We start from the raw sequence: 20,092 nt of genomic DNA, 5'->3' as shown, positions 1-20,092 counted from the left end.
CCATTCTGCCCTTCCCACAAAGACAACCTCATGCACACAATCTCTAGGAGTCCCTGAGTTGCACAGAGGAATCTGAACCCCTGGGGGGCATCCCCCAGAAAAGTGGAAGGGGAACCAGGGGCAATCCACACTGTGGCAGAGGGATGGGCTGCGGATCAGATGGTGAGGAGGGCTGCCTGGACAGTGAGTGCAGAGAATGACCAGTCTCAGCTGTAAATGCCACAATCAGGTACTTGACAATGAAGGTCTGTGCTGAAGGAAAATTTTCTTGAGGTCAGGCATTTCATTTTTCTCCCAGTGGATGATAGGATGTTCTTAGGTGCAGTCCATTCTCTCTATTTGCAGTAGTTACAGTCTGTGGAGTTGCCATAAACAATGAATTAGTTAACACTGTGAACCATTTGTTCCTAGGAGGAATACAGCATTAGCTTGCTGGAAGCCTCTGGCTACCACATTTTCATCAAGTGATCAATACACGTGGGTTTCTGTTTAAAGAAACTTTAATATATATCAGTCGATACATTAACATTGAACTCACAGCCAGTAGCACCAGAACTCACGCCTGAAGGGAGCTTCTCTAGCACGTGTATTTCCTTTATAATGTACATCACAGCCTTCTTGTGCTTTGTAACACTAGATAGCACTATGCTGTTAGGCTCGGGAGCTATTTAAAATGGCCATTTTAAATAGTGAAGTAACTAGCAAAAAGCATAAAAATGAAAAGAAAAAAAAAAGCACTAAACAGATGCTCCCAGAGGACATTTGTTTATAGCACAAGAGCTAAAACAAGAAGGCAGAGCATTGCCGTATTTGACCACAGCTGGTTGGGGATGGGAGTGTGTGGACTCAAATTTTCCTTGCTGTGCTCAAGTCCACAAATGGCTTAAGTGCTGAAAGTATTGATTTTGGGGTTACAAACAAATTTTAACAAGCAGGTGAATTTGCTAATCTGGGATCTGAATAAACAAGGATTAACTCTATGTAGCTGATACCATTTCCATGCCTGTCTCCTCACTCATGTGGCTTACCCTCTTCAACAGCATTTACCCTGTCAAATTTAACCCCCAAAACTCTTGTGATTTGTAACCTGCCTCTGATTACTCCATTCTGTGTTTAATTCTCAATAGAGAATACTGTTGAGACAACTCAGTCCGTCAATCAGTGAACTAATCAAGCAATACTAATGAAGTATTTTACAGCACGTAACAGAACTTTTGAGAGGTGCAGTGGGACAGAAATACGCAAGAAGCAATGTCTTCCAAAGAGCGGTTTACTGCTTACCAGCAGTTGGGGGTAGAAAGTTATAATTTTGCCTTGTGAATAAGGCAAATATGCTAAAAGTATGTATGTCCTGTTTAAAATGAATGATGCCAACTGTAAGTAGTCTAGACGTCTAGAAAAGGATACCAATGATAGCTTTAAGGACAACTTTTCTGAGACATGGAAATTTCACAGGACTTTAAGGTGGAAAGATAAATACAGAGTGTGGGTGGGGGAAGTATTCAAGGTATATGAATACAGCCTGAGAAATGGGAATGAGCATAGTTGGTTTTTTTTCCAAATAGGAATAGAGATATGAGCATCCTTAGCTAGGATGCTTGTGCGAGAAGTTAGAAGTGGTGGAGCTGAGGGCAAGCCCATCTCTGTCTGATGATGCTTTGTTCCTCCCTTCAAGACATTTTACCAAAAAAAATACTGAAAGAACATTCAGATGGACTAACTAACACCAAACATTTTGTGTCCCACTCTTGTTTATGACATGCCATTAGCCAGGATCTCAAGGTCATTGGTAATTGTAGATATTTAGGACCAATATATTTGAGAGATCATCCTGAAGTCCAGGAAATAGGTCCTCCCGTAGTGAATTACTCCACAGGATCTAGACAGATTTCACCCATACCTGCAACGTCTTCCAACAGGTGGCCCATCCCTCCTCTTCAGCAGGAAACTACAAAGCATCCTACTTGTTTTCATTTAGGCAGTAGTCTGTAACACCTTCCTACTGTTACCAGTAACAAAATGACTGCAATTTAGGCTTATGTTACAAGGTGGCTGAATTGACCAAGAGGATGGTGGCTGCAGCTACAGGTGGGGCCAGCCTCTGAGGAACATTGTTAATGAAAGGTGATTGATTGGTCTGGAGTGCTTGCAGGGTGTCTGGCACCGGATAGGCTGTATGTAAGTGTCTGCTACTATTAACACAAACACCAGATTTCCTACAGGTCGCTCTTTATTTCCTTGTGAACTCTACAGTGCAGTGAAGTGCTGGGATAAGAGTGAGCCGAGGCATGCTCAGAACAAGTGGTCACCCACAATGCCTGAGACTAATCTTTTATCTTGTAAGTGGATTTGTAAGTGGCATTCACTGAATTAGAACCTGAGCTTAAAGATGCAGTCACTCTTTCAACAAACGGGTTAGGCACTTGCTCTGTACCAAGAGCGTTGCAGAGATGGCAGGAATGAAAAGTTTAACATTGCGCCGGTTAGTGTGTGCTGGGCACCGTGTGAACCCCTTACAGAGGCACTTCCTCCTCTCGGTAACCCCGCGAGTTAAGCACCCCGATTTCCATTTTCCCGGGAGGTACTCAAAAATATAGGAACTGAGTAGTGTAACATCAGGCCATTTAACTCCACAGCCGCGGGTCCCCACAATACCCTGAACATCTCTGTGCACACTCCCTTGGGGACTTACTCTGCTGATTATTTAGAACTCAGACCCTGAGCATCACCCCGGCACATTTTATTTAGAGGATGTGTGCCCCAAATGTTGGGGATCAGAGCGCGCTCCCTCTGCTGCCGCGGACACCCCACTTCCTAACACCTTAGGAGTAGGTTACCAGGGAAGGAAAGGAGACGCGGGACGTCTCGTCGAAGTGCTGCGACGCCAAGGCTCCAGAGGGTCTTCCTGGAGGTGCTTCTGTCCTTCTCTCCTGGGGAATCGGGCCCGAGGCGACTCGCCGCTCTCAGGCTGCACACTGGGAAGCAGGGTTTGTGCCCTCACAGCCCAGCGCGACGGCCACACCAAAGCCCCAAACCTTGGGCAGGGGCCAAACGGTCACTTCCCCGCCCTCCGGGCGCAGTATGCAAATCTGAGCACCAGGAAGTAGCTGGAACCTCTCGGCCGAGCCCAGCGACAACCAGTTCCTCTCCCGCCGCTCTGGGCCGCCCGCCGCTCGCTCCCCGGCGGTGGCGCCTCCGGGCCCGACGCGCTGCAGCCTCCAGTCCGCGGCAGGCGGGGCGGCCGCGCCTCTCGGACCCCGGGCCCTAGCCCGCAGCTCCGCGCGCGGTGCCCAGCCCGTAGCCTTCCCTGCGCGGGCCCGCTGGGCCGCCCCGTCGCGCTCCGCTCTGAAGCAAGTCACCGTGGAGCGCCGCCGTCGCTGCCCCGCCACTTTCACCCGGAGCTGGTGAGTCCCAGGCGCTAGCCTGGAGGTGGGCCGAGGGCCGCGGCGGTGCCAGTGGCCAGCGCCGGCCCGGGCCGACCCAGGGCCGGGAGGTGGGGAGAAGGGTCGGCGCCGGCCGCGGATGTAGGGGACGCGCGCCGCTCGGTGGCCGCACCGGCTCCCAGCCCGGGCGGCGAGGGCAGCCGGTTGCCTTGTGCCTGTGGGCAACTGAGCCCGGGGGAGCGAGGACGCGGGGGCGGCAGCTCCGCAAGTGTCCCCTCCACCAAGCTCGCAGGGGCGTGGTGGCTGTGCAGGCGGGCGGCGGGCGCCCGACGGGTCATTCTGGCGCGGCCCCGAGGCCGGATGCAGTCTCGGTTAGGGCCGCTCCTGGCGAGGCGGGGAAGTCCCTGTCCACGCGGAGCGCGCGCGGCGGGCATCCTGGCGGGGACTCCTGGGCTTGCACGCTCTGGTCTACAGGCTGGGTGCTGGGCCCCAAGGTGCGGGCCCAGCCCGGCTTACCAGGCCTGCGGGCAGCTGCCACGTCGGGAGCCCGAGGCAGAGTGCGGCGTCGAGGGGCTGCTGCTGCGGCTGGCGCGCACTAACCGCGGAGTCCGGCGCCTCCGCGCGTGCAGAAGAGCCAGTCCCTTGCCCCCGGCGGCTGGGAGGAAGCAAGAGTTATCTTAAGAATTCAGGGCTTGCATTTCCTTCGCCCTGGGGGAAGGGTGTAAGCGTTAGTTCCCACTCCCCATCGTTATCTCTGCGGGTGGTGGCGTCCTCTCAACGTCTCTCTCTCTCTCTCTCTCTCTCTCTCTCTCTCTCTCTCTCTCTCTCTCTCTCTCCCCCCCCCCCACTGAATTACCCCAAATCCACCCATCTACTATGCCATCTTAGAAACTCCTCTCTAGTTCTTTCTGTGTCTTAATTACCCCAGGCCCACCCCCTTCTCTGAAAACGGACTTGAATCCAGCTTTGCAGTTGCCTAGCTGGGTGTGAACTTGAGCCTATTATTGAAATTCCTCGTTCGAGTTGCCTACATATTTACCTTCTGAACTATGACTTGCACCGTGAAGCCCCAAGCACGTACTTAGGCATTCCTTAAAGGGCACTGTTATTATTGATTGCAAATTCTTCCCCTGAAAACGAGGCTCTCTGGTTCTCTGCAATTTCTTGATTTTAGAACCTAAGGTTACTAACTAACTAACTAATGAATAAATAAATGAGTGAATGAATGAAAAAAAAAATAGAACCTAAGGCTACATGTCCAATTTAGCCACCTGACTTAATAATAAATCTGCATAATAAATACACGGGAGATTTGCTGTTCCAAAACCGGGCTCAGGAATCTGACTCACCGTAAGAATTAGCCAATAAGGACGTTTGACTTACTTTTGACTTGTTGACTGCACCCTCATCAGTAGGGTTCAGGAGCACAGGGGTGTTCTCTCTGTACAGGCAAAACCTAAAAAAGCAGTGTGGGGATAGGATGGGGGTGGGGTGGGGGAAGGGACTGAAAGAGTACAGACATTTACTAAGGATTCTGAATTGCTGAGTGAGGTAAGCTCTGCTGGCAAAGGATGAGGTGCCCTGAGTCCCTGGCACTCATTTGGAGGTAGGAAGGGAAATGTCTTGAGGCTTGGGGAAATGTAATTTGATCACCAGAGGCTTTTGGTGACTGGGGTGACCCCTCTTCCTGAGTGAAGGGCGGAGGGCAGCCGCTTAAGGGAAGAGAAAACAAGAACTAGGAAACCTGAGTTTAGGTCTCTTCCCCATTGACCAAAGCTGTGATTTGGGGTAAATTACCTGAGCCATTTGTTCAGCCACCATTTCCTTCATAGCAGTAACCAGAGTTGTATTACTATTTGTCTGCAAAGCTCTATGAAATCAACTTTGTCTGTCTTGTCCAAAACCCCAGACTCAGTGCCTGACACGGAGGCAAGATGACCTGGCAGAGAGAATGAAGGTGTGCTCTGAGCCTGGCTCTGTGCAAGGCCAAGAAGCAGGGCAGGTTCCTGAGGCTCTCAAGCCCACCTGCTGTCTCTGTCCTGGTGCCCCAACTGGATTTACAGGACTTTTTAACTGTCAAGTGATCCCAGCACTGGTGTACTAAGCAGGAGTCTCTACTCAGGCCCTGTTACTCCGCTGTGTCACTGGGAAAAAGGGCTCTATTCAGAGTGTAAGATGTAGCCGGCAGAAGTAGTTGGCCTAGTCAAAAGACCCACTTTATAGTAGAGTCATTGGTGTTGCAAAGGTAGGTGGAGAATTTGTAATATCCCTCCAATCCCAAGAGCATTCTCTTAGCAGAGAAGTGGTCCAACAGTCTTGAGAATCAGCGACTTTCGAGGCCTTTTAGTTTCATTGTTTATTTTTGTATTAAAAAATGAATCACCAAAACGTCTGAAATGTTAGTTGGCTCAGGTGAATATCTGGAGTCATAATTTAACAAAACTGAACCATATTATCTCTAAACAAACCATACTAATTTTAAATCTGTATAAATAAGAATATATTGGGACATGTCCACAGCATGGAATGTCGTCACAGCTCACTCACACTGCTGATCTCAATGACCTCCATGTCCTCAGACAGTTTTAACATTTGCAAGGCCACCGCAATCCTTGGCTGGGGCATTGATCACTGACATACTGGGCCCAGATGTCCTCAGACCTCTTTGGGCTCTTCCTAGTGCTGCTTGTGCTAACACCTTTCACTTGTCCTGGGCTCTGAGGCCTGCCTGAACTCTGATTTCATTTGAATATCTCATGGTCCCCTAGGGTTTGTAGGCAGGGACATAGAAAAATAGGTTTAGTGGCGCACCTAAGGTCACAGGCCTGGTTAAGTGGCATTGTTGGGTGGATTAAGTGTGTTTTTCGGCTTCAGCATTAGAGCTTTTCCTACTTTTCTGCCTTTGGACCTGTAGCAGGTACTTAATTACTAATAAACACTTTAAAAGCAGAACCACAAGTTAATTTTCTTCTATCACTTGGTAATTGAACTAGGTGGCTAACTGTTCAGGACAGATGAGCAGATGGACCCTCAGGCAACTAGGGAGATGAATTTCTGTGCCTTTCAGCTCTGCTTCCTGCTTGGGGAGGGGGGAGCTCTGATAACTGCCAACGTCACACTTACACTGGCTGCTGTCAGAGCCGCTCTCATGCCTGCCTTGGGAGCTCTCAGGTGTTTACTGATTAACACACAAGTGCCCAAGTAATATTTTGCAAAGGGGTTCTCTCCAGTTTCTGCTACAGGTGCCTCTCATGAACCTATGGTCCTCCTTGTGTGGTTGTTGTAACAGTGAGAGCATCATTTGAGGGACCAGTAAGGAGGCAGAGCCCATACGATGCACATTCAAACATGCACCCCATTCACTGAGCACCTGCTATGGGCAAGGTGCCATTCTAAGCCCACACTCCTACAGAAGACATACACCACCTCCCATCTTTAAGATTGGTAATGAAGAGAAAGACACAGAAGAGGAAGTATGGTAGGGTTTTTTTTGTTTTTGTTTTGTTTTTTGTCAGAAATACTGAAAGACCTTACAGCTGCTTAGTTTCCTGATACTTACATTGTGAAATGTTGAGTTCACTCTATCATCATGTCTAAAATTTATTTTTAGTAAGTTCCCATTTAGAGGAGAAGCCCAAGTATAAAAAAATAGTATGGAAATCTGCCAATTGAGGAATTAAGAGTTTTTGGAACAGTAATTAGAATCTTTGGCTTACACTAGCTGGAAGGACTCTCTTGTAAATTAGAATAGTAAGTTTAAATAGTTACTTGGGTTGATGTGTTAAAAAGTTTCATCCATGCTGACAAGTTGTAGGGGCCTATAACATAGGCTTGTTCTTCATTTTGGGGCCTTTTCTTTAGTCTTATTCTGTACTTCACTTTCTCTTAGTCCTGAATAAGCTGTCAGCATTAGTTATTTGCCACAGAGCTGTTTCTTGAAAGTTCTATTTACCCTCAAGATATAGTCTGCGTTTTTATAGAACTCGTCCAAAGTGTTGGTTATTTACTGTGCTTTATTAACCCTCTGCATATTTCCAGTCTTTCTTGTCTATCTCCCTGCCCCAACTCTCTCCTGCCTCTTACAAGGCTTTCAAACCCTTAATTGATGTGATTAAGGGCTGCCCGCTGTTCATGGGAAAAGATTTTGGGCTAGCCTCATTATTGTAACTGTGTTCATTTTTCATAATACTAAGATGTATAAATGGTGTCCCACAAAGGCACACAAATGAGATGTATAATGCAGAAAACATTTGAGTGGTGTTTGTTCACGCTCTAGGCTCAGCTCTTATTGCGCTGTAGAACGCCAGCGAGGGGGCGCCACTCATGGAGTCCAGGGTCTTTATTCCCATATCCTTTATGTAGTTCACGCGTCAGGGGAAATTGAATAGTGCTGGACCTCCCTGGCACCCTGCCCTTCCACAGAAAATCACTCTCACTACTCCTGCCTCCACATCATGCTGAGTCTTTCCAGTCTCCTCCCTGACTCCTGGTACATCTGGTGGGGAGTGGTAGTGACTTCTCTGGGCCCAATCGTCGGTGCTGGTGAGAGTACCCAGTGAGATTGGAGAGGTAGGTCTGGATTCCTTCTGCCTGTGGCTAAAGCAAGATGTCCTTTTGCTGTTTGGTTTTCTGGCTGCCTCCACTCTTCCAGTAAATGTCAACCCCATGGGGCTGAGGCAGATAGAGAAACTTGTTTCAGAGAGATGGTCTGGAGAGGGAGGACCACTTCTGCTTTCCACGGGGAAGCTGCGTCACGGACAGCCAAACTGCAGCAGAGGCTTGAGAGAGGAGGCCCGCGCAGAGGCTGGCGGGAAGCAATACTTCCCCCAAGGCCTCAGGCCCAGTCATTTGCCTGCAGCCCCGCCTTCTTTCCACCAAGCACTGCTTTTGCCTCAAGGTTCTTTCTACCACCTTCTTCTCTGTTCATTTTCATTTTGCCTTGAGAGAGTTTGGAGGGTTGGCAGGGAAGGAGAGGGAGAAAAGAATGAACCTCATCATCCTTGTAAGACCCTTCTCTGGTGAAGCCCATGCTGGCTGTGCTTGATTTTTCAGCGACTTTTTTCAGACAGATGGACATTTTGAAATTCCCCATAATGGAAACTATTACTAAACTCCAAGTAGAAGTTTTGAAATCTTTTAATTTCAGGCAGTATGATAATTTCTTAATCCTAGCTACAATGGTTCAGTTCTGTTTTTTAAAATTACTTCAGCTAACGGCCTTCTGTTAAATTTTGGGGGATAGAGCAGTAACTGTTTCAAACTTCTTTGACCAAAACTTGTATCAGGAGACATCTTTTATCTTTTGCCCAAATGCACATCTACCTGTATGAAAAAAAAAAAAATAAAGGGAACAAAATCTGGTGAAAGACTGCCTCTTCTTAACTTGTTGGGGCGTGTCCTTTTGAGGCCAGCTTGGGGAGACCTTTCAGAGTTTAAAATGCACAGAGGTGGGCCTGGCCATTCCACAGGCAACAATCCCTAGGTAGGTTTATTAAGCAAATACAAATAAAGATACATCCATACAGTGGAATACCTTGTAGATGTCTTTAAAAATAGTATTAAAATACATTTACACTTCCTAAGATGATATAGGAGATTAATAAGTAATATAATGAATTATACAATGAAGTATATAATTTTTTTTATACACCTTTACTTTTTAAAAAAGAGCACCGCTTACACATTTTAAAACAGAGGTCTAGTGAGCAATGACATGAAGCCAGCATGACTGCGGAGGGAAGGTAGAAACAGTCGGGAATCTTTGGGACAAAAGTGGCCATTATGATACTTCCGTGAATATATTATAAACAGACCTGCCCCTGAAGGAACTAATGTGCTATGAATGTTGTAAACAAAGATAATGTTTTCTTAAAGAAGTGTCGATTTCTTATGTTTAGTTATATTTAGTCTTAAATTTAGCAAACATTTATTTTCTATTGTCGTTGATATACAATATTATAGGTGTGCAACATGCTGATTCAACAAGTTTATACATTACAAAATGTGCAGCTCAATAAATGTAGTTACCATCTGTCAGCAGACAGTCATTACGATATTACTGATTATATTTCCTATGCTGTATTTTCATCCTGATGACTTATTATATAATAAGAAGTTTGTACCTCTTTGTTCTCTTCACTTATTTTGCCCATCCCCCCACCTCCCTCCCTGTCAGATCCAAAATATATAAAATATATAAAGAATTCATACTGTTCAACATCAAAAAAACAAAAAAAATTTTTTAAATGGACAGAGGACCTGAATAGACATTTTCTTCCAAAGAAGACATACAGATGGTCAACAGGCACATGAAAAGTTGCTCCACATCACTAATCATCAGGGAAATGCAAATCCAAACCACAATGAGATCTCACGTCCCACCAGTCAGAATGGCTAATATCACAAAGCAAACATTCCTTGAGTACCTTCTGTGGGTCAGGCACAGTGTCAGAAGGTGGGGGACAAATGAGTGGATGTTGGGGAAATCCTGAAGGGGAGGGGGCAGTGTGAGTGGGAGAAGGAACAGATGGATTGTTCTCAGGGATGGTTTGTGGGCCAGAGAATACTTCCTAGCCAAGTGGCCGTAAGGCATGGAGGACCCTTGTGCAGAACACTAAATATTAGATTTTTTGTGTAAATGAAGGGGAATCATTTGAGCCTTTTAGTGGGAAGCCAGTTTTTTCCCATCACCATCAACTTCTTGCTTCAACTCTTTCATAATGGGATATTTAAAAATAGCGCCAAATAATGAAGAGAGATTGAGCACTCAGTGCTCTAAATAGGTGGATGTTTAACAGAGGGAATAACAGGGACCTCCACCAAGATTAATATGGTGCTAAAAAGTAACATTGTTGCTGACTTCCTTAACAGCAGAAGGCTTAAACTTGTAGTCATTAGTCATTAGCTAGTAGGTACTTGTAATTGCCCTAAACTGTAATGATCTTGCCCAATACTTACCTAAATGCTGTTAATGATCGCAACACTATTGAAGAAATAAGCCATTTGGAGTTGAGGTCTAAGTTTCTATGGGGTTGTCAGTATTTTCCATTTGATTTAAAGGAGAATGCATTGTAAAGCAGAAGTTTGGTTTTGGGATTGTTCTCATGATATGTAAACTAATTTATTAAAAACATCACCATAACTAAGAACAGCAATATTTGGTTAAAATGGCATAACTTCACGATTATTCAAGAAACTACTTTGCATGATCAGAGTATACTGAATATCTACTTTATTCAATGCCTATGAGGGATTGCTAATTTTAAATTTTCAGGGAGGTAGTATAATACGCTGGGAAAAAAATGTGCTTCCAAATTAGATCTGAGCTTCTGTGTAGACTCCCGTGCTTGACTTTAGACAAGTTATTTATTCTCATTACTTCGTCATTTATAAAATGATGATAATAATACCTCCTTCTCAGGTTTGTGGCTTTAATTACAGAGCTAATATGTAATTTCCTAATATTGTTTTTGGTACACAGTAGGCATATAATAAAAGGGAGCTCTTTTTACTAGTAGACTATGTGCTTCCCTCTTAGAGGGGAGGAACTATGTTCATTCCTTACTTCAAAAAAATATACTGAGTAAAAAGTTTATGTACTGTCAGCCTGATGACAGTTCAGTCTAGTGGGGAGTCAGTTATAAACCATCCCACTTAGCAGTGTTTGCCCTGTGCTGGAGGCTCAGGTGTTCTGCCGGTTAGACTTCTGATCTACCTACAAGGTAGTGGGGTCTGTAAGCCCAGAGGCTGCAGGGTGAGCAGGATGGTCTCTGCCTTTGCAGATACCCTAAGGAGTGAGTGTGTGGAGACATAGATGTGGTTTTCACAGAATGTGACGAGTGCCATCCTAGGTGTATGTCCAAGGTGCTCTGCATGCAGAAGGAAAGGGCTCTTAGTGATAGTGAGAACAAGATGCCTGAGCCAGGTCTGATAGGGGGAGGAGGAATTCAGCAATTGGTGGCTTTAAGTGGAAATACAAAAGTGTAAAAGAGGCTGGGGATCCCAGAAAGGGGAAGAGTCCTCTGCCTCATCTACAGGGATGAACTGCATCCTTAAATAATGAGAAGCATCATAACCTGGGGTGTAACAGATAAACATGGTAATGGACACAGTCCCTGTCTTCAAATGAATTTTCAGTACAGAGTTTATAGTCACCAGTATAATCAAATGTACTGTTAGAGTTCTAAGAGTTGGTGTTTTTCTGTCTGGACAATGGACCACATTGACTTTTCAAATTATTTTAAATTTAAGGGATGCCAAATGTATGCAAAAAAGAAATGTTAACAAGTTAAATCTCACAACAGGTCACATACCATTTGCTTTCTAGTTTTCCATTATTTAAAAAGTTTTAAATAAGATAACCAATAAAGGAGGATTTCATTGTAATTTCCCTTAAATTCCTTTACAAATGGATAATCTTTGAAGAGTCTAATAGACAAAAAAATTCTGAACACTTTGGTGAATAACTCTCAACTCTGTAACATTGCTGCTATAGTTATAAGTATTCAACTAAAGTGGTACTAAATAGTCCAATTTAGGAAATTACTTGTCCTTTCTGGTGTTGCATGGCAGCGGCTAGGCTCTTAATACTACCTGTGCACCTTGGCATCCAACATTAGAATCATAGAACTTCACAGGAGGAGGTTTTGGCTGTGTGCTTACACATTGTCCTCAGAGGGCAGTCGTGTACCCTCGTACATTGGGTCTCCACTGTCAGTATCTGCCCCGGATGCTTCTAATGCAGGTGATGGGGGCCGCATTCTGAGAAACACTGTGATGGCGATAGTTCTGTTGTCCAAAGTGGCTCATTTCATTTTTAGACAGTTGTGGATATTAGAAAGCTTTTGCTCTTGTGCTATAATATTTTATTTCCATAGTTTATGCCTGTTGATTCTCGTTCTTCCCTCTGGCAGAATGGTTTTGATACATTTGAAACCAGACATGGTTGCATTGGTTAAATAACTGTTTATTGCGCCTGTAGATATAGGATGTGGAGGGACATTATTGATTGCCTACCCATTCAGTGCTATTACCCCACCTCTCTTCCTAAGAGAACCCAGATCATTTCAGGATCCATCTTCTCCACTGAGGTTTCAGCAGTTTTCCCATCCTCACCTCCAGGGTGGCCCTGACTGGTCAAGGCTCCTCTTTTTGCCAATGACTGGTTCGTGAATGGGTACGCTTTGGGCTGGACAGTAATCAGTAGAGCAAAGAAATGTTTCTTCTAGTCACATAGACTGCTGTGGAATTAATGCTGATAATTGGCTTCTATAACCACCATTTATTTTTAAAATGTCTATTTATTGAGTATTGTGTGTTAGGCATTGTAGTGGGTGCTTTGGAGGAAACAAACATTAATAAGTGTTTTGTTCCTGCCCAAGAAAGATTTATGGTACACTGTTCTCTCTGGGCTGTTCACAGACCACAAGGCTGACAAATTAATGTTCTGTGGTTATGGGTGGGACAGTAACCTTCTTGCTCAGGAGATCCCTTGACACCTGAATCAGTCTCCAGAAACCAAAAATTTCTGGTAAGAAGGAAAGCAATATGTGAGGAGGTGAGAGCACAGAATATGGAGTCAATCATATTATGGCTCAAATTCCAGGTATGTCCCTTCCTGGCTCTGGGACTGCTGGCAAGATTCTGGCCTTGCTAGCTAGTCTCAGGTACTTATATTTAAATCTCTGAGGTTGATTGTGAGGATTCCAAGATGTAATTGACTCAGAACTAGCTACACTTGAAGCACATAGCCAGTGGTAGTCATTGGTATTGTTATTATCAAAAGAAAAGTTGTGTAGCATGGCTACAATAAAAATAAATGAATAAAACCAAAACAACAAGAACCAGATAATAAATGTTAGCAAAGATGTGGAGAAATTGGAACTCTTGTACACTTCTTGTGGGATTGTAAAATGGTACAGCTGCTATGGAAACCAGTGTGGCAGTTCCTCAAAAAATTAAGCATAGTATTACCACATGATCCAGCAATTCCACTTCTGGGAGTTTACCCAGAAGAACTGAAAGTGGGATCTTAAAGAAATATTTTTAATCCATGTTCATAGCAGCATTATTCACAGTAGCTGAAGGATGGAAGCAACCCAAGCGACCATCAACAGGTGAATGGCCAAACAACAGGTTGTATATATAATATATATATATATATAGACAATGGAACATTATTCAGCCTTAGATAGTCAGGAAACTCTTGACGCATGCCAAAACATGGATGAACCTTGAGGACATTAAGAGAAATAAGCCAGTCACAAAGGACGAATACAGATCTTCTTCAACTTACAATGGGGTTACAGCCCAATAAACCCATTGTAATTTGAAAATACCGTTAAGTCAAAAGGCATTTAAAGCACCTAACCTATTGTCCAACATAGCTCAGTGCATCCTACCTTAAACATGTTGGACCCAGAGTTGGGCAAACTCTTTGAACACAAAGTCTATTTTATAATGAAGTGTTGACTATTTTGTGTTATTTATTGAATCCTGAATGGAAAGTGAAGAACAGAATGGTTGTATGGGTGCAGCACAGTCATAAGTGTATCAGTTGTTGACCCTGGTGATCCCATGGCTGGTCAGGAGCTGTGACTCGCTGCCACTGCCCCGTGCCGCCAGAGGATTGTGACCTCACGACTCTAGCCTGGGAAAAGATCAGAAGTCAAAAATGGAAGTATGGGGTGAATTGGATGTGGGTGACTTTCACATCATTGTAAATTTGAAGAATCATAAATCGAACCATTGTAAGTCAGGACCCATCTGTACGGTACAATTCCACTTATGTGAGGTGCCTAGAGTATCAAATTCATAGAGACAGAAAGGAGGATGGTGGGTGCCAGGCTGATGGGGGCAGGGGGCTGAGAGTTAGTGTTTAGTGGGGACAGAGTTTCAGTTTTGCAAGGTGAAGAGCTCTGGAGAGGAATAGTGGTAATGGTTGCACAAGACATGAATGTACTTAATACCACTGAACTGTACAATTAAAATGGTTGAGATGTGAATTTTATTATGTGTATTTTATCACAGTTCTAAAAATAACCATCCAATAGTTGCTTGATAAGAAGAAATATGTACAAATAGACGAGGGTGGTCTAGTAGATATTTCACCAAGTTTTATAAATTGCCCTTATACTGACTGGGGATTTGCCCATTAACCTGCCGGGTGTTCACTTTTTTGAGGGAGAAAGGGCAGAGTCTTTAACTCTGTATCATTTAATCCAGGGCCATGTGGACTGATGGCCGATGAGATACTGAAATGGCTGTGGTGTGAGAGAGGGAGAATTTTACAAAGATTAGAGAGCAAGGAGGTGCTTCCTCACAACACACGCTGCCTGCAGGGGTCCCTGCTGGGGTGTGAAGAGGCCCTTCATGTTGGAAGTTTGTAAGCACAGACTAAGCTGTTCTCTTACAGGACCTTTTATAAAAAAGGTTGAACTAGAAGGCTCTAAAAGGTGCTTTCTGGTTTGATAATTCTGTTATGTCTAGCCATGTACTCACTGATTCCAAATTACATAGTAGGTAAGGGTTTTCAAAAAAGGTCTCCAATACAGGAGTGGTTTTTCTCTTTTAATTTAAGTGAAGCATACACATAGGAATTTAAGAAAGTGACCACCCCCCAGATCAAAAAGTAGAATGGGCCCCCTCGACCTCCCCCCCACAACACTCTCCCTTCTCAAAGGCGTCTATCATCCTGCTTCTAGTTCTAGTTTAATTTCCTATGTCAGCTTTTTAATAATAAATGTAAAAAATTGAAAAAGCAGTACAAAGCCCTTTGGTTTGGCAGATAAACAGGTTCTCAAGCTGTGGGTTTGGCAGGCTCCGGTGCCTCCCTGTGTGTTGAATTACTTCAGTTCAATTGGAGAGCAAGTTCTTGCCCTGCTTCATACCCTGGCTATTCAGTTGCTAAAATTCTCACATGTGAGTTTGATCAGACTCTCATTTAAATACCTTTTTATTCAAACATTAGTTAGTAAAATGAGATGGCACTAGCCATATATAGCTTGCTTTTCTAGCCATCTCTGCACGGCTAAGTGAATTTATAAATGCAAATTTGTAAATGTGGGTGTGATAAGGGTGGTTTCCAGTGACCCACAAGTAATCAAACATCCTGCTATGTGACACAAAGCCAGTCTGTGCATAGACATTTGAAAGTACTAACTGGTTTTGTGAATTCAGTTATGATATTCCTCAACAAAAAAGGACTCATTTTTCTAATGTGAAGGAACACAGCCCCCTTATTTCTGACTATTTGTTCTGCTTTGTGTAGTTTTGACATGTATTTTTGTTGGGGGTGAGTGAGAGAGCCATAATTTGACCTGTGGAATTTATTATTCCATGAAGTCATGCTTCATTTATTGATCATTCAGAAAACATTTCTTGGCTACTCACTGCTCATGCATATGCATGCTTTTGACTTGCAGTCACATCCACCATCTCTAAGTAGCACAGATGTTCCATTTACACTCAGGAAGTTAAAATAGTTTTTTAAAACTAGGATAAGGAGTATACATTTCCATTTAATATGAAATATGAGGAATACACGACAGGGCAGTACCGATGTGCCTGTCTTCCAGTGAAAGAGCCACAGGTTGTGGTCTGAGTCAAGGGCAGGAATGGCCGCACCCCAGAAGGACACGTGGAGCCGATGGTGGACCACCTGTGGCCCCAGCCCCAGTTTCACTTCCCCTTGGCCACAGTTCATGACACTTGGCATCACTGCATGTTCACATTCTTATCTCTGTTGGCAGCTGTACATTACAGAAGGTTTGCAAAAGGAGCGGATCCTGGGGACGGAGGGAAGCGAGTGCTCAGCCAAGGAGCCTGGCCAGAGCCAAGCCATCCTCATGTGAAGAAGTGTTCCTCAATTGAGAATAAAAAAGCACAGATGGAGAAGCAACGTAGCTGGATTCCTTACTTATCTGGCGAGAGGATGTAGATGTGCATCAGTGACAGAGCAGTCGCTTCAGAGAAACACATGTGCATCGTTGACTTGGGGGTGTCTGAGGAGTGGCATAATGTCACGCTTACCCCTGAGAGTCAGGATTGGGTTCCAGTCTGTGCTCTGTCATGTGCTAGTCTCTGGGCCTAAGACCAAGTTCCTTAAGCTCTCAGGCCTCCTTTTCCTGATACAGAAAACAGCAATCACATGCTTGTCCTCATCCCATCCAGTTGTTACAAGCATTACGTGAGGTAATGAATTTGAAAATTCTAGGAGAAATTTAACTCACTACACACTTTGGTTATTGTTTTGGACTAAACTTTAGTGCCCCCTTGCCTTTTCTTGCCTTCTAGGCAAAAGGAAAAGAGAAAAGATTTCCTTTTATTATTAGGCAGTCCTATAGCATGAGAGATAAAGCAATTAAAAAAATCCTACTTTTGTAGATAAAGATAAATAAATCCTTGCCTTATTTGGTAGAGGTGCACCCTCAGGCTCCTTTCCCTCCATGTAAGTGGCGCCTGGTTATAGAGTGGCAGCGAAGTAATGGTGTGACAACCTGGGTGCAGCTGGTGCAGGGACCAGAGAGCTGGTTTGTGCAGGCTCTGTGCCCTCGCACGCATATCCTCAGACTGACCTCATAGCAGTCTTGGCCTGTTTTCCACTGACAAGGAGATGAGGGCAGACATTAGTACATTTGAGTTTTGATTAATGGAACTTCTCTCACACTAGAAATGAAAATTCAAATTTGATGTTAAGGAAAGTAAAGTTTTCACTCTTGTATTTTAAAAAGTACTTTCTTCTCCTAAATTTCAGAATGCTTTAAGTCTTATTAAATTAAAAACACCTTGAGATCAGGGACTAGCTTTTCACATGATAAGCAGACCTCTAAATCCACCTGTGGTATTTACTAGGGGCTTGACTGCATAGGACCCCAACTTCTAACAACACTGGCTGGTAATCTCCTATATCACTCTTCAATTTGCCTTTTCTGCCTTGGTTTCTTCCCTAATCTAATGGAGAATCTAGTACTTACTATGTACTCAAATATTTCAAAATACTTTTAGTAAAGAAGAGATATACCACACTAAGCCATCAGAATAACATTTATGATTAATAAACATTATTTTCTTTTAAAAAGGGTAACAAATTTACATGAAAGTGGATTTGGTTTTAAGAAAAATCCTTTTTTTGTGTGTGTGTTGTTTCAACTTTTATAATTTGCTATACAGTTCTATGATTTTAAATAGATTCATTAAAGCACCACTGTAATAAGAATGCAGAAAAATTCTAACACCCCCCAAATAGCACCCATGTGTTGCCCCTGACACCTAATCTTTGGCAACCACTGATCTGTTTTCTGTTGCTATAGTTTTGCCTTTTCCAGAATATAATATGAATAGAATCACACTGTATGTGGCCTTTTTTTTTTACAATAAAGCTTTATTGAGATATAATTCACATAGCATGTAATTCACCCATTTTAAGTATACAATACAGAGGTTTTTAGCACATTCATAGTTGTGCAACCATCACTACAGTCAGTTTGAGAATATTTTCATCACAACCAAAAGAAATCCTATCCCCATGAGCAGTCACTCACCATTTCCTCCAGCCTCCACTTCCTCCTTGTCCTCTGCAGCCACCTATCTACTTTCTCTTGCTGTGAATTCCAGGTAACTGGTTTTAATGTTACTTTGTGCATGGCTTTTGATGGTTTCCAGACTGAACTGTTTCCAATTTTATTACTTTAACTTTGCGGCATTTTTGAGGTGTAATTCGTAACACAATTTCTGCAAAGCTTAATATTGTTGGGGGGAAATCTTAGGTTTTTTTTATCAAGAAGGATTCTCAAAGTAGTTTTTGTCTTTTAGATCTTATTCTTGAAATTGAATAAAGGTACTTTCCATGAGAATCCTCCCAGATAAGAAAGGGCAGTGTTATTCTGTCTTGCCAATGAGTTTCAGCCTCAGGCAAGTTCACTATGTGTTCAGTGAGACAGGAATGACAATGGAAAGTTCTTGGGGTAAAAGGGTTTATTACTGGGCTTGTTCTCCAGGCTATAGGGCGGGCACAGCGCTAAATCAATGTATGCATCTAGCAGTTTTCAGGTCTGTAATCCTCCTTTGTCTGCCTCACCCAAAACACTGGGCAAAGCTCTTTACATAGTGACCCAGACAATAATAGCTTATTGCCTCTGGAAGCAGTCAGTAGCCTAGCAGCAGGCCAGTTACATCATCAAGTAGTTTAGGTTCAGGTGAGGATCCTGGCCATAGGAACTTCCATTTTTCCTATGTATTCACACTGGAATCAAACTTACTTGGGAGTGAATCCTGGGAAGCTGAATCTGAAATCCTGAGAGTAGTTTTGTCCTGCTGCATTCTGCTGCTGGAGGGTGATGGCGGTTCTTGTCACCGTCAGCACCTGTAGGTTTACTTGGAGGGCGTGGTCTCTGGAAGTTCTGGCTCCCCCACCGAGAGAATGGACAAAATCATGGACTCTCACAAGTGTCAAGTAAAATGTGATCATTTGAGCCAATGCTTCTTCCTCATTCCCTTCACTGTGAGAGGGAGGACTGATGGACAGCAGAGCCGGTCATATGACCTGGCTCCACATTTGCAGGTATAAAGTCTCACTTTCAGAGGTATAGTCTTGGGCAAGTTACTTAACTTCTGGTCATCTCCATGTAGCCATCTGTTATGTGACAGTTGATAATAGAAGATTTCTTGGAGTTCAGCTGTGATTGTTTATGTGGATGTATTTGAAACATAATAGAGGCTTAACAAATACTTAATATTTGCTTTTCTTTTAGGTAGTCATTTTTGGCCATTGCAGTCTTTAAGGAGCTTGTTCTGTGCAACTCTATGGAAATTACTGGAAAGGTTTTGCAAAGGCTGTGGTACTTTGAACCTAGGTGCATGCTTGGACCTGAGCCAGTGTGTTTTGAAATGTTTGTTAAAGCTTAGAAGCACAGTGTGTGGCTAAAAGGAAAGAATGTTTTATATGAATGATGGACAAAGGAGAAACCCACACCAGGATGACTTAAGTTTCCCAGGCATTACTTCCTCTGTGTCCAAAGGAGCTAAAGGAGCTCTTTGGCTCTTAGAACATTAAAGCTGGACAGTCTAACCACCTAATGATGAGTACCAGGGTCCAATCTGAAATTATTTTCTGTAGGCAAAAGACTTATATGTAAGGATCAAGGAGAAGAAAAGAGCTATGGATGATTAGTTTTGTCACAGAAGGGAAAGCAAATTTCTTTCTTAACTGGAAGAGTTTTATAATGATGCCACCATGGTTAGCGCCTGTCTTAATTTTGTATCAGGTAGTTATTACCTTTCACCTACCTAATAAAAATAGCTGTCATTATTGGGTACATGTCCTCTGTGAGGTGACCAGTTCCTGGCAAGGTATGTTATTGATAAGGAAACCAAGACTCAGAGGTAATATGTAAGTAATTTACTCCTTTAGTTACTAAGTAAATGCAGCCTGTGCCAGCTTGACTCCCAAACTGATGTATTTTATTTAACTTTGAAGGGTTACTTTAAAAAAAACCATGATTATAATATAAGGAAAGTGACATCCTTGACTTTAGTTTATCAAGTTGACTTTATACATTTACTTAAATTTAAATGTAGGAAAACAATTTCTCCTAAAAACTAATAATAAATATGATACAGCAAAAATATGATGCAGTACACACTCTTATCATTTATTATTCTAAACACTTGCAAAATTTTTATTCATTTAATTCTCATAATAACCTTATGAA

General features: G+C 43.4%; 1 protein-coding gene across 2 annotated transcripts in view; it reads left to right on the top strand.

Moving 5' to 3' along the window:
* Positions 1 to 3,175: 3,175 nt before the first annotated feature.
* LYN (LYN proto-oncogene, Src family tyrosine kinase) overlaps positions 3,176 to 20,092 on the top strand; it is a 120,547-nt gene continuing 103,630 nt past the window's right edge. For both annotated transcript variants that reach the window (XM_073229536.1, XM_073229535.1), the window contains exon 1: positions 3,176 to 3,404. The gene's annotated coding sequence lies outside the window, so the exon portion shown is untranslated. The remainder of the gene's footprint in view (positions 3,405 to 20,092) is intronic.

Source organism: Manis javanica, chromosome 2 (assembly GCF_040802235.1).
Source record: "Manis javanica isolate MJ-LG chromosome 2, MJ_LKY, whole genome shotgun sequence".
NCBI classification, from domain to species: Eukaryota; Metazoa; Chordata; class Mammalia; order Pholidota; family Manidae; genus Manis; species Manis javanica.
This window is presented reverse-complemented; position numbering and strand designations above follow the sequence as displayed.